The 11,180-nt window shown below is 39.4% G+C and overlaps 1 pseudogene; it reads left to right on the top strand.

Annotated features, from left to right (window-relative positions):
* The first annotated feature begins 212 nt into the window (after nucleotides 1–212).
* LOC114103312 (keratin, type I cytoskeletal 18-like) lies at nucleotides 213–1,457 on the top strand (annotated as a pseudogene).
* The last annotated feature ends 9,723 nt before the right edge of the window (nucleotides 1,458–11,180 follow it).

The following is an 11,180-nucleotide window of genomic DNA, read 5'->3' on the forward strand; positions in this document are numbered from 1 at the left end:
TTTCTCCTCTGAACCTTCTTGAATTATCTGACATGTGAACTTTTGTGGGACACCTCACATCCAAACCATAACAGCAGCTAAATCTATTTAAAAGAGAAATTTAGTAAAGCAAGAACTATGGAAGATATAAATTGTTTCCATTGAATTATTTCAATAAAGATTATTCCCATCGTCCTGAACTTGCCTTATCTCTCACTTCCCTCCTAGACAACATGATTTTCATCACCCTCTCCACTACTTTTTCCAGCAATTGAGGATTCCTGGGCTCCCTCTGGTTACCCAGTCACTAGGTCAGCCCTGCCAGAGACTGCCAGCTTCTAGGCAGGTGCCAGTGCTGAAGGCTTCCAACCTCTGCATACTGCTCCACCAACTTCCATGAGGCAGCTGGGAGTTCCTGAATCTGGAGGCAGGGATGGCCAGGGTTCTTGGGGGAATGGCCACATCAAGAGCAAGAAGACCATGCAAGACCTCAAGAATCGCTTGGCCTCCAACCTGGACAGAGTGATGAGCCTGGAGGGCAAAATCCGGGAATATCTGGAGAAGAAGCGGCCCCAGGTCGCAGATTGTAGACATTACTTCCAGACCACTGGGCAGCTGCATCTTTGCCAGATCTTTACAAATATTTTGCACAACACCCACATCATTCTGCAGATTGGCAATACTCTTTTTGCTGCTGATGACTTCAGAGTCAAATAGGAGAGACAGCTGGCCAAGCACCAGTTTGTGGAGAGTGATCTCTGTGGGCTTCTTGAGGTCACTGATGACACCAATATCATTCAGCTGCAGCTGGAAATGGAAGGTGTCAAGAAGGAGCTGCTATTCATGAAGAAGAACCATGAAGAGGAAAGCAAGCAGATTGCCAGTTCTACATTGACCATGGATGCCCCCAAATCTCAAGACCTCAGCAACATCACAGCAGACATCTGGGCTCAGTATGATGAGCTGGCTCAGAAGAACCAAAAGGAGCTGGACAAGTACTGGTCCCAGCAGATGAAGGAGAACGCAGTGGCCACCTTGATCTCACCCACTGAGATCAAGTTGTGGAGATGTCAGTCACAGAGCTGAGATGCACAGCCTAGTCCTTGGAGATCAACCTGGACTCCATGAGAAATCTTAAGGACAGCTTAGAGAACAGTCTGAGGGACATGGAGGCCCACTATGCCATACAGATGGAGCAGCTCAAGGGGGTCCTGCTGTGCCTGCAATCAGAGCTGGCACAGACCATGGCAGAGGGACAGCATCAGGCCCAGAACTATGAGGCTCTGCTGATATCAAGACCACACTGGAGGCTGAGATGACCACTTATGGCTGCCTGTTGGAAGACCAGAGGACTTTAATCTCAGTGATGCCCTGGACAGTGGCAATTCCATGTAAACCATCCAAAAGACCACCATCTGCAGGATGGGGGGAGCAAAGTTGAGTCTGAGACCAATGACATAAAATTGCTGAGGCACTGAGGCAGCAGGAGCTGGGGGGTCTTTGGGGAACAGGGGACCAAAAAAAGTTCAGAGGTCAGGAGACAATTAAAAAAAATTAGTCCTAGACAGTTGTTTTCATAAGTTTGATTTGATCATATATTTAAGTGTGAGATAATTCCATTTCAACTGAAGTTCTTCCCAGTTCATTTTGAAACCAAGGCATTACCTTTGTACGAAAACATTAGCAGAATTAAAACCACAGACCAATTTTACCGAAAATCAAAAACTCACGCCTTAATGGAAGCCTTTGTCTCAGTTCCAAGATTCAATAAACCATGATCCAACTACTTTCTGTGCAATGGTTTAGGACGTTGGCAAATATCCAATCCACACCCCAATTTGACTTAATCATTTTCACATTCTGAGATCTGATACTTGAAACACTCCACTTCTATTTACCAAGCATGAGACTCGTTCGATGCAAAGGATTTCTGACTCTCATGTAATGGCAAAGTCCAAGGATATATGATTGCAGAAATAGCTGGATCCAGGGGTGCAGAAAATGGCAACAGATTGGGCCACTGCGTATATGCACTTAGCCCAAACTCTATTCACAAAACCACACACTCTGGCATGAGGCACACCCACCTAGGACAGGCCTCTCCTTTACACAGGTGCTAATTATTTGTTATTCTCAGCACTCAACTTAAAAGGACACCTTTTTCTGATTATCAAAAACTCTGGAAACCAACAGAGTAGAGAAAAGGGGTAAAGAGGGAAGGAGAAGAAGTACTAAGGAATAAAATCTACCAAATTATGCTATGTCCCACAGTGAATCCAAACCTGCATGCATGTGTGTGTATATCATGCACTAATTAAAATAATAATAATAATAATAGAAGGAATATCAATAGAATAGAGCAAATGGATGGGGGAGAGAGGAAGAGGAGGGGAGGAATGTGGAAGGTACTGGAAAATGAGACTGATCAAATTGTGTATGTGTAAATGCGGCCTAATGAATCTCACCATTAGATATAATTACAATGCACAACCTCCGCATAGGCAGGCAACAGCCACACTCTTAGGACTCAGCCTGATTCTCTCCATCTCTCTTTTTGCTACCCTGTGTGATGGCCTTAGTCTTGGGATGTCTATATAACAGCCAAGATGGCACTGGCAAGTTTTGTCTTTCACACTTGAAATCCAAAAAGACAAACATGTCCTTTTCCTGAAATTTTTATTTAAAAAAATCCCACGGGTTCTCCTTGGCTCCACCTGAGTCAAGCTACCTGATTAGCAACACTTGAATCATAAAGACTCAGGATTGTGGGATGTGATGCTCACTGAAAATTCAGGATGCTGTGACCAAAGATGTGATCAGGGATGGTAGGTAATCAAATCGTAACATGCGGTTCCCTTTTCCGTCATTAATCATGGAAGTCATTACCATCTCACATTACATTTACACATCAGTTTACTGGCTAGGTTTCCCTTCCACAGTTAATGGTAAGATCAAACAAGACATCCTACAAAATGGTGCTTTGTAATAGCTGTGAACAGATACAAAGATTGTTGCTAACTTCATACACATGTATTATCTTGCCAGGTGTGAAAAGGTAAGTTTCTTGTGTTTTGGGCTCGGTTTAACTTAACATTTTTTTTTTAAGAGAGAGAGAGAGAGAGATAATGCTGTAGGTTTATCCTTGTATAGATAATCAAAATTCTGCCAAGAGAACTTCATTTAAGAAATTAAAATTTATGGGGTTTGTTTTGGTATGGTTTGGATTTGTCATGAAAAAGTTGTTTATGTGTTTCAAACTGTTAAGTTAGGCTTTGTTTGCAATGGAAGCAACATTCTCCGGATCAATCTTTAGATACATATGGAGGCAGCAGTAATTATAATTATATTGCTCTATTTTTCAACTCTTCAATTCCTGTTCTACTAATTTCAAAAATGTTAAGACTGGATGTTTCTGTATTAAGAAGCCCCTTGCTAGACAGTATGGTTTTGAATAAATTGCAATCAGGGGTCTGACCTCAATCATGGGATCCTGACTCTGAATTTTAGACTCAAACTTGGTGAAAGAAGTCCCTTTTCATCTCATACCTAGGTATCTATGATTCATTAGAAATCCAAGTTCCAATATTAGAATAGTGATCTCATACCCCTGGGGAGAAGAACCTGCAGGGTCAAAATAAGAAGGCAGTCCCCACCTCATAGTCAACAAGCAAATGGCCCATTATGGAAAAGACATTGAGAAAGACTGAAAGATAATTTAACCAAAGTCAGAAAGCCCAAAAATAAATGCTTGCCAATGTCATGCTATTAGGACACATAAGTGCCCTTGATTTATCTTATCATTTTATCACTTACCTTAATTGTGTAGAAAGAATAAGTAGCTATCTAATCAAATTTTCAGCTCTGGGAAACAAAAATGAAAATAAGTCTCACTGCAGGGGAAGGGAGGCCTAATGTGATATAGTGACGGTGTGACAAAGAGGGTTATTTAGATGATGCTTTTAACTGGCCCTGCTCTTGCTTCTGGCTCCATATCTGTGCTGAGTTCAGACAAGAAAGAACACTGTTAATAAAAATAGCCGAAAGTGAAACCTCAACCTCTATGTTTGCTGTGTCCCTGTTAGCACTGAGTCACTGGGCAAATGCGCCTCCTCCTCTTCCTCAGTGAAATGGACAAGATACTGTCTGTTCCACCATCTGTGCCTGATGTTTGCTGCAAAACTGAAATAAACTAATAAATGACACATTCAAAATTGCAAGGGCCAAGACACGAGGCAGGTTTAAATTACATACTTTTGTACAAATACATGGAAGACACCTCATCCGTGCAGAAGAAAGACTGAAGAGGGCATATTCTAGAAAGTAAGCACCAGGAATTTGAGAATATTGAGCAAAGAAATATTTTCCTTCATATTGGACGTGTTAAGGAACGATGTAATGTTCTAATGACTTTCCATCAAAGGTTCCTGCAAAAATGGCAAAATCTGTGTGACATAAGTCAATTACAATCGATCCCCAGGATCAGGTTAACTCCTGAACTCAGCACATTCCGGATGGTCAAGTACCCTGGGCCTGCTCTAGAGTTTCATGGAGCTCCCAGAGTGTGACCTCTGTCCGAATCAATTCCCCCTCTGCCTATTCTCCATAGAGGGCATGAACATTTTCACTGGGTGTGTTGTCATCCCAAAAGTACTTTTCAGAACCCTCCCATCATTTGAGTCTCCCTGTTGTCGGCAGATCAGAGAAGAGTGCATTTAAAACGGAAATGAGACTCAGAGTATTTTGCCAGAGCCAGAGCTGAATTTCTCCTGTTCTTTTAGCCTCGTGGGGAGTCCATAACACTTGGTACTTTTCCCAGTGACAGGCTTTGCTTTATATTAATGCCAGAGAGAGACATCTTCCTGAAAGCTAGGTCCCAAGTCATGTTCCTGGTTTAAAGTCTCCCCTCCAGCATTCAACAGTGCCTGGGAGATTTCCAGCATTCAGTGTATGTTTGGTTATTTTAACATTTTAAATGGTAAATACAGCATCTTATCGACCACATAGCCTTGTTAAATAATAGAACAAGAATAGGCATCATTATTATATTGAATGTTTGTCCAACGGAGACTTTCTAAGAAAATCTTGGAAGCCGGTGTTCTGGACTGTAAATTTCAAAGTTTTGTTCTCCCAGCTGATGTTTCCCTTCCTTTACCATCCCTTGGCCCCCTTTCCTCTGGCAGTATTTTTTTCTGTCAACAGAAAAAAGAAAAAAAAAAACAGGCCATGAAGCAGTCTGCTGGTATTGAAGAAATGTCTCTGCTTTTAACATCTTGACTTTAGCACAGATTTTCTTTCTGGGAGCTGTCTCTTCCCATTTCCCTGGGCTATCTTTGCCTAATTTTTATCATAGTAATTGTCTGGGTAAAAGAACATTCCCTAGCTCTGCAAATATATCACACTACATTTGCTTCTATTTATACAGGTCTCTTCCCCGCGATGATGGGTAGAGGTACAGTTATTTATGTCTACATATATATGTATATATAATGATTATTTTTCCCTACAAAACTCGCTGCCTTTCCATCTCTTCAATGGAGCTTTTAAACCTCCAGGCAGATTATATCAATGCTTCATCAGACTTCCATTGTCCAGGCAACAGACAATAAGCTGAATGGTTCCAAAAGAAAATCACTACCTGCTGATAGCCAGGGGAGATGTCACTTACCAGATGTCTGGCTTTCATTGTTGCTAACTTGTTTAATTTCTGCACCCAGCAATGAAAGTGCTTTGATCTTTCAAAGCAGAATGTGTTTTGTACCAATTGATTCCAAATGGCCTCTCTTTAGATTGAATTTTTATTTTATTTGGTTGAATGGTTTTGTTTCATTTAAGCCTATATTTATGTGGAAAATTCAAATAATGTATTCTGATTTGCATTTCAAAAAAAAGAATCTTCGTGTTTATGAAATCACTTTTGAGTTGCAATTATAGTTATTTGTCTCTGGGATACACAACATGTAATTGGGTCAACACTGTTAATGAGGGACTAGTGTTATTGTTAATGAGCTACTAGTGATAGTTTCAATGTTTCATCCCCAGCAGGTGGCAAATACAATATGTTAAGATAGATAATTATGTTAATGTTTCAAATATCAACAGACCAAAGAAGTCATTAAAAACACGAAACTAAGAGGTTAAAAGGGACAAACACGTGAAGTGAACTCTTCTTTTACCCAAAGGACATTAGGCTCCCCTTCATAGAAATTTTATGGAATATCTCAATGTCCACTTCCATCAATTCATGGCTCATCAAAATGACAAGTAAAAAAAAAAAAGCAGATTGGTCACAGCTACTTTGGGGACACTGCTGAATTGTTTTTTCAAACCTGAAATTTCCTAAGTTCAATTTTTTTTTTTTTACAGGTGGGCATTAATAGACCTTGATACTTTGAGCTTGAAATGTTTAAGGGTAAACTTAACACAGGTAAAAACAAGAGTTTTATTTTTCTACCCTGAGAAAGTCATTGCAAGGAATGCCCAAAGTGACAAATAAACAATCTGCTTCCAGTCTATAAGTAGCTTACAAAACCAAGAGAGAGGCAAAACATATATGTGAAATAGTAGACAGGATACAAGAACCAGACATGCAGTGGAGATAATATGGAACTTGAAAGAAGAAAATGTGAGCAAGAGTTGCTGGAAAAGTCAAAGCAAGTTTGTATCAGATATGCTTTTGCTTGCAAGTATAGAATGCCTAATTAACAGTGGCTTTAATGGTGAAAACTTTCAAATCTGTCACATGTAAAGAAGTTTGAATTTAGGAAATTTCAGGTTTGGAACAGCAGCGTACTGGTGTCATCAAAGGCCCAAAATACTTTGTTTTTCCTCTCTGCTTGATTCACAGTAACATATAATACGTAGTCATGAAATGATGCATCAAGAATACTTAGTTACCTGATAGTGAATGAGAAAAAAAGAAACTTGTTCTTTTTCTAAGTGCTTCTTAGAAGACTAATAACCCCACAATGGCCAACAGATCTCCCTTCGTGTCTCATTGGCATACATCCCAAACTCAAACTTTAAAGTAGCTTTCAACAGAAGACCAGAAATCAGGGTCACCGTGAAAGGCAGAGACCAGATGTGGACAACTGAATGAAGAGTTGGGTTTGTAGGTAACAAAATGAAATCATGAGTCCAATGTAAAAGAGGGCAAGAGTTGAGTAATGAGTTAAAAACTGAGCCAAGACCCCCATTCCCAGACCACAGTCTCCATAGGTACAAGATGGAAATCAGAGAATAGAAAGCTGAGGCTGGGGTAAAAATAGAGCAATGAACACTCTACGATCCAGCTGACAAACTGGCAAAAAAGTAAACTATACACACGAGGAAATACTGGGCAAGGAAATGGTACAACAGCTTCAGGTGGGTTTTGCAAATGATCTCTTGGCTAGCAATGTTTTTTGTCAGTATTTGCTATAACTCGCAGATGAAAACTGGGAAATAGTTCAGAACACCAAATGTTACATCTGAGACAAATTTACTTAGATGGCTAGATGCTGCCCATGAATCACAGAACTATGGCCTGGTCAACATCACTGACCCCAAACCCAAATACTCATCAGTACTATCAGGAGACCCTTTCAAAAGCAAGGATTATCAAAACTTAGACTAGATCTTTGGAACCAAACTTCCAAGAGTTAGGCCCCAAGAAAATTGTCCAGAGTGCTATGAAGAACATAAAAGCCAACAGATGGCTAGTGGTGGCACTCAGATTTTCCTAGGCCACAGCATGGTTATAACCCCAAACCCTGGGTGGATCACAACAGCAAAGGGGCTGCTTCTCACTCATGTTATCCATCAGCTGTGGGTAGAAGGATTTCATAGCTTTACTGTATGTATCTTCCCCATCCCAAGGATTGAGTCTGGTGTTTCCCAATTCTTTTTTATATGTTTATGTACTTTCTGTTTATCTGTGCTCTCTACATAAATTTTGCCTTATATCCAAGAGTTAATTTTACCACATTGGGTTCAACATCACCATTGAGAATGTATAAGGCTGAAGAATTAGCCTTATAGCATGAAAGAGAGAAAACTGTGCTGGATAAACTATGGAATTCTTTTAGAAGTTCTGCTTGGATAAGGCTCATGTCCTGACTATTCACTCTCCACTGGCCAAATTGGGTCACAGAACCACACTTGATATCAAGAGGGTCAGGGAGTATTCTCCTCCCATTATGGAGCAATGAACGTTCCGTGATGAGTTATAGGGAAGGCAGATAATAACTGGGAACAGTAATTCAAACTAACACCCACCATATCCTCAAGTGGAGAAGCAGAAATAAAACAGAAAATCCTATTTCCATTCCCTAATCATAGCCATCATCCATCTGTTCACAAGTAAGATGCTTCGTGTCACATCACATCAAGAAATATAACCAGAGAGAAGTAACATAATGTTATGCTGGTTAGAATGTTTTAGAATGGGGGAAAAACCTAAAGCTGAAAAGTGTTAATACCAAAGTAATTAGATCAAATTTTTTTTGAGATAATAATTATAACTTGGACTTATATGACAAAATAAGGTCAAGAAAAAGTAGAAAGTTAGAACAAGAGAATAACAACATTTGGAAGAAAAAATTGTAAGACAAACAAAAGGAGGTACCATATCTTTCATTTGCAAAATGTTTACTTTGCCCAGCTGTGTGCCAATTCCTAAATTCATGATTAAGAGGTGACAAGTTTGAACTATCAAGGGTAACTGACCCCTTCTCAGATTATATCCCAATATGAAGAATGGTGGAATTTTTTTTCAAAAAGGAGAAAGTCTCAAAATTATAAAAAATATTTTCACATAGCAATCACTTTTGACCCCTAAGATATCTGAGGAACAATACAACATCTGCTTTCTTTATTATTTGTTTGTTTGCCTTCTGATGATGGAACTGCATGATGCACATAGTTGTTCAATTGTTGACCCTAATTCAATTTTTTACAGCTGGCTTTCAGTCATAGACTGATTCAAACACTGTTGTCCACAAAAGACTTTTGAAAACAGATAGATATTTAGCTTAAATCCTACCTTACTGTTTCTACTGCATGGTATTTTGCAAAATATCCCTTGTTACAAGTTCACAGACTGGCAAGAAAATAAAACAAAGTCAAGAGCAAACATCAGAAGGATACGTGAGCAAGTCTCTCTCTAATCCCAGGGCTGCAATAACAGTGTCACAGCATGACAAGTGCGCTTTTTCTCTTGAACTTCCAAACCCCTCATTGAAGCAAAAGATGTGCCTGGAAGCCAGTCTCTTTGTGGATAAAGAACAATATCTACATTGAACGATAAATGATTTTTCATTGATGTTTAAATTTTAATACTGACACTAATTTTAGCAAACACTCCCTAAAATGAACTGATAATGATGAACACATAGATAAATCAGCTCAATGGTCACCTTCTGGGAAACATGTATGTGAACTGTCTTGAGGCACTAAAAATAGTTACCAAGAACCAACTGACTACCTTAACCAATAGCCACATGGACCAATCAGAATTCTCTCCCTCCTCAATACATCTCGAATTCAAGCATTGCTTTCTTCTCTCTTATTCCCCTATTCCAGAACACCATCATTCACTTGAAAAAGAGACACAAGAAAATTAAACAGATTTCTATTTCTACTCTCTCTCATCATAGCATACCAATCTCTACACAATAGCCAGAGTGATCCTGCAGAAACCAGAATTCTATTTGTGTCTTGTCAATACTTCTTTACCATCTCCTCAAAACAATTCAATAGGTTCCACTAATCTCAGGATGGAGGACAAAGTTATTAACATGACTTACAAGGTTCACAGTGATTTTGTCCCCTACCTAGGGTTCAAGCGTCATCTGCTGTCATTCAGTTCCCCAAGAGCTCTACTATATTTTCTTGTGCTTCTGGGCCATTTGGTGAAAATTCCCTTCAGTAAATGATTTTTTTTCTCATACTCATCCCTTCTACCTGTTAAAAGTCTGTTCACATGAGGTTTTAGGTTTCTATCTTGACATTGCTTCTAAATAGAAAGCCTTCTCTTAACACCCTTTTTAAAGATCAAAATAAAAACTCCTCTTGTCTGTTTTCATTGAACACTAATTTCCTCCACATCCCCCCATACATACACCCACATTAGGTTATAAAATTAATGTGTGTGCTGTTCCACTGTTTTGACTTCAGAACCCGCTATAACACATGGCACATAGGGTTTTTTTTTAATTAATTAATTTTTTTATTATAAATATTTGTTTAAAAAAGAAATGCTGAAGGCATTTTGTTCTAGAAGAATTAGACAGAGCTGACCTGTGGCAATCGACATGGAAACTCAGGTAGCTGGGCTGTGGTCAGAAACTATAGAGAGTGCAAGATATCTAACCCACAGAGGTGAGAGGGAAGCAAAATTGAATCCATACTACAGTGTCCATGATGTCAAAAGGGGGTGGGGGCAGGTGTGGAGCCAAATCCTCCCCAAAAGTGATAACCAGAGTCAGAGAAATCAAAGAAGAGGAATCTTTCAGCATTCCCCCATGAGCTGGGCAAGAACAGTAAGATGGAGCAGATGAAAACATTAGGGCCAGCTGGACAACTTGGAGATCAAGGACATTGGCAGCTAAGAATGACATAACTGTCATGTGCAATCCCCTGAGAATTGTTGCCTTGAAAGTGTTGAGTCGAATTTCAGTGAAATAGTCTCCTATGATGCCCCCAGTCTCTTCTTTTCCTAAGTGTCCAGTAGAACAAATCTCCTAGGGCACCACAAAGATTTGCATAAAAAAAGGTGTTCCTTACTAGAGTGTTCCCACAAAAAAAATAAAAAGCAAACAAGCAAGCCTCCCGCCTTGGTTTGCATAGATTTAATGGTTCCAAAGATTTGACCTCTAACATTTCAGTAAAATCAATCAGATTCATGTCACAATGAATGAATCCCTAGGCTTAGCATTGGATATAAACTTTTATTTGACTCTCAGATTGGGAGAATCTCGTCTTTGACCATGAACTATTTACTTAACTTTCCTGGGCCTCAGTTTTCTCATTCATAAAGTAAACATAGTATCTCCTCCCAAGTCATGACTTCATGTAAAACATAGCAGCTTAGGCTGATATAACAAAATATTGGGTGATCTAAACAACATACATTTATTTTTACAGTTCTAACAACTGGAAAATCCAAGATCAAGGTGGTAGAAGATTTAGTGTCTTGTGAGGACCCTTTTCCTGGCCTGCAGACA

This window comes from Marmota flaviventris, chromosome 16, assembly GCF_047511675.1.
Source record: "Marmota flaviventris isolate mMarFla1 chromosome 16, mMarFla1.hap1, whole genome shotgun sequence".
In the NCBI taxonomy this organism is placed as follows: Eukaryota; Metazoa; Chordata; class Mammalia; order Rodentia; family Sciuridae; genus Marmota; species Marmota flaviventris.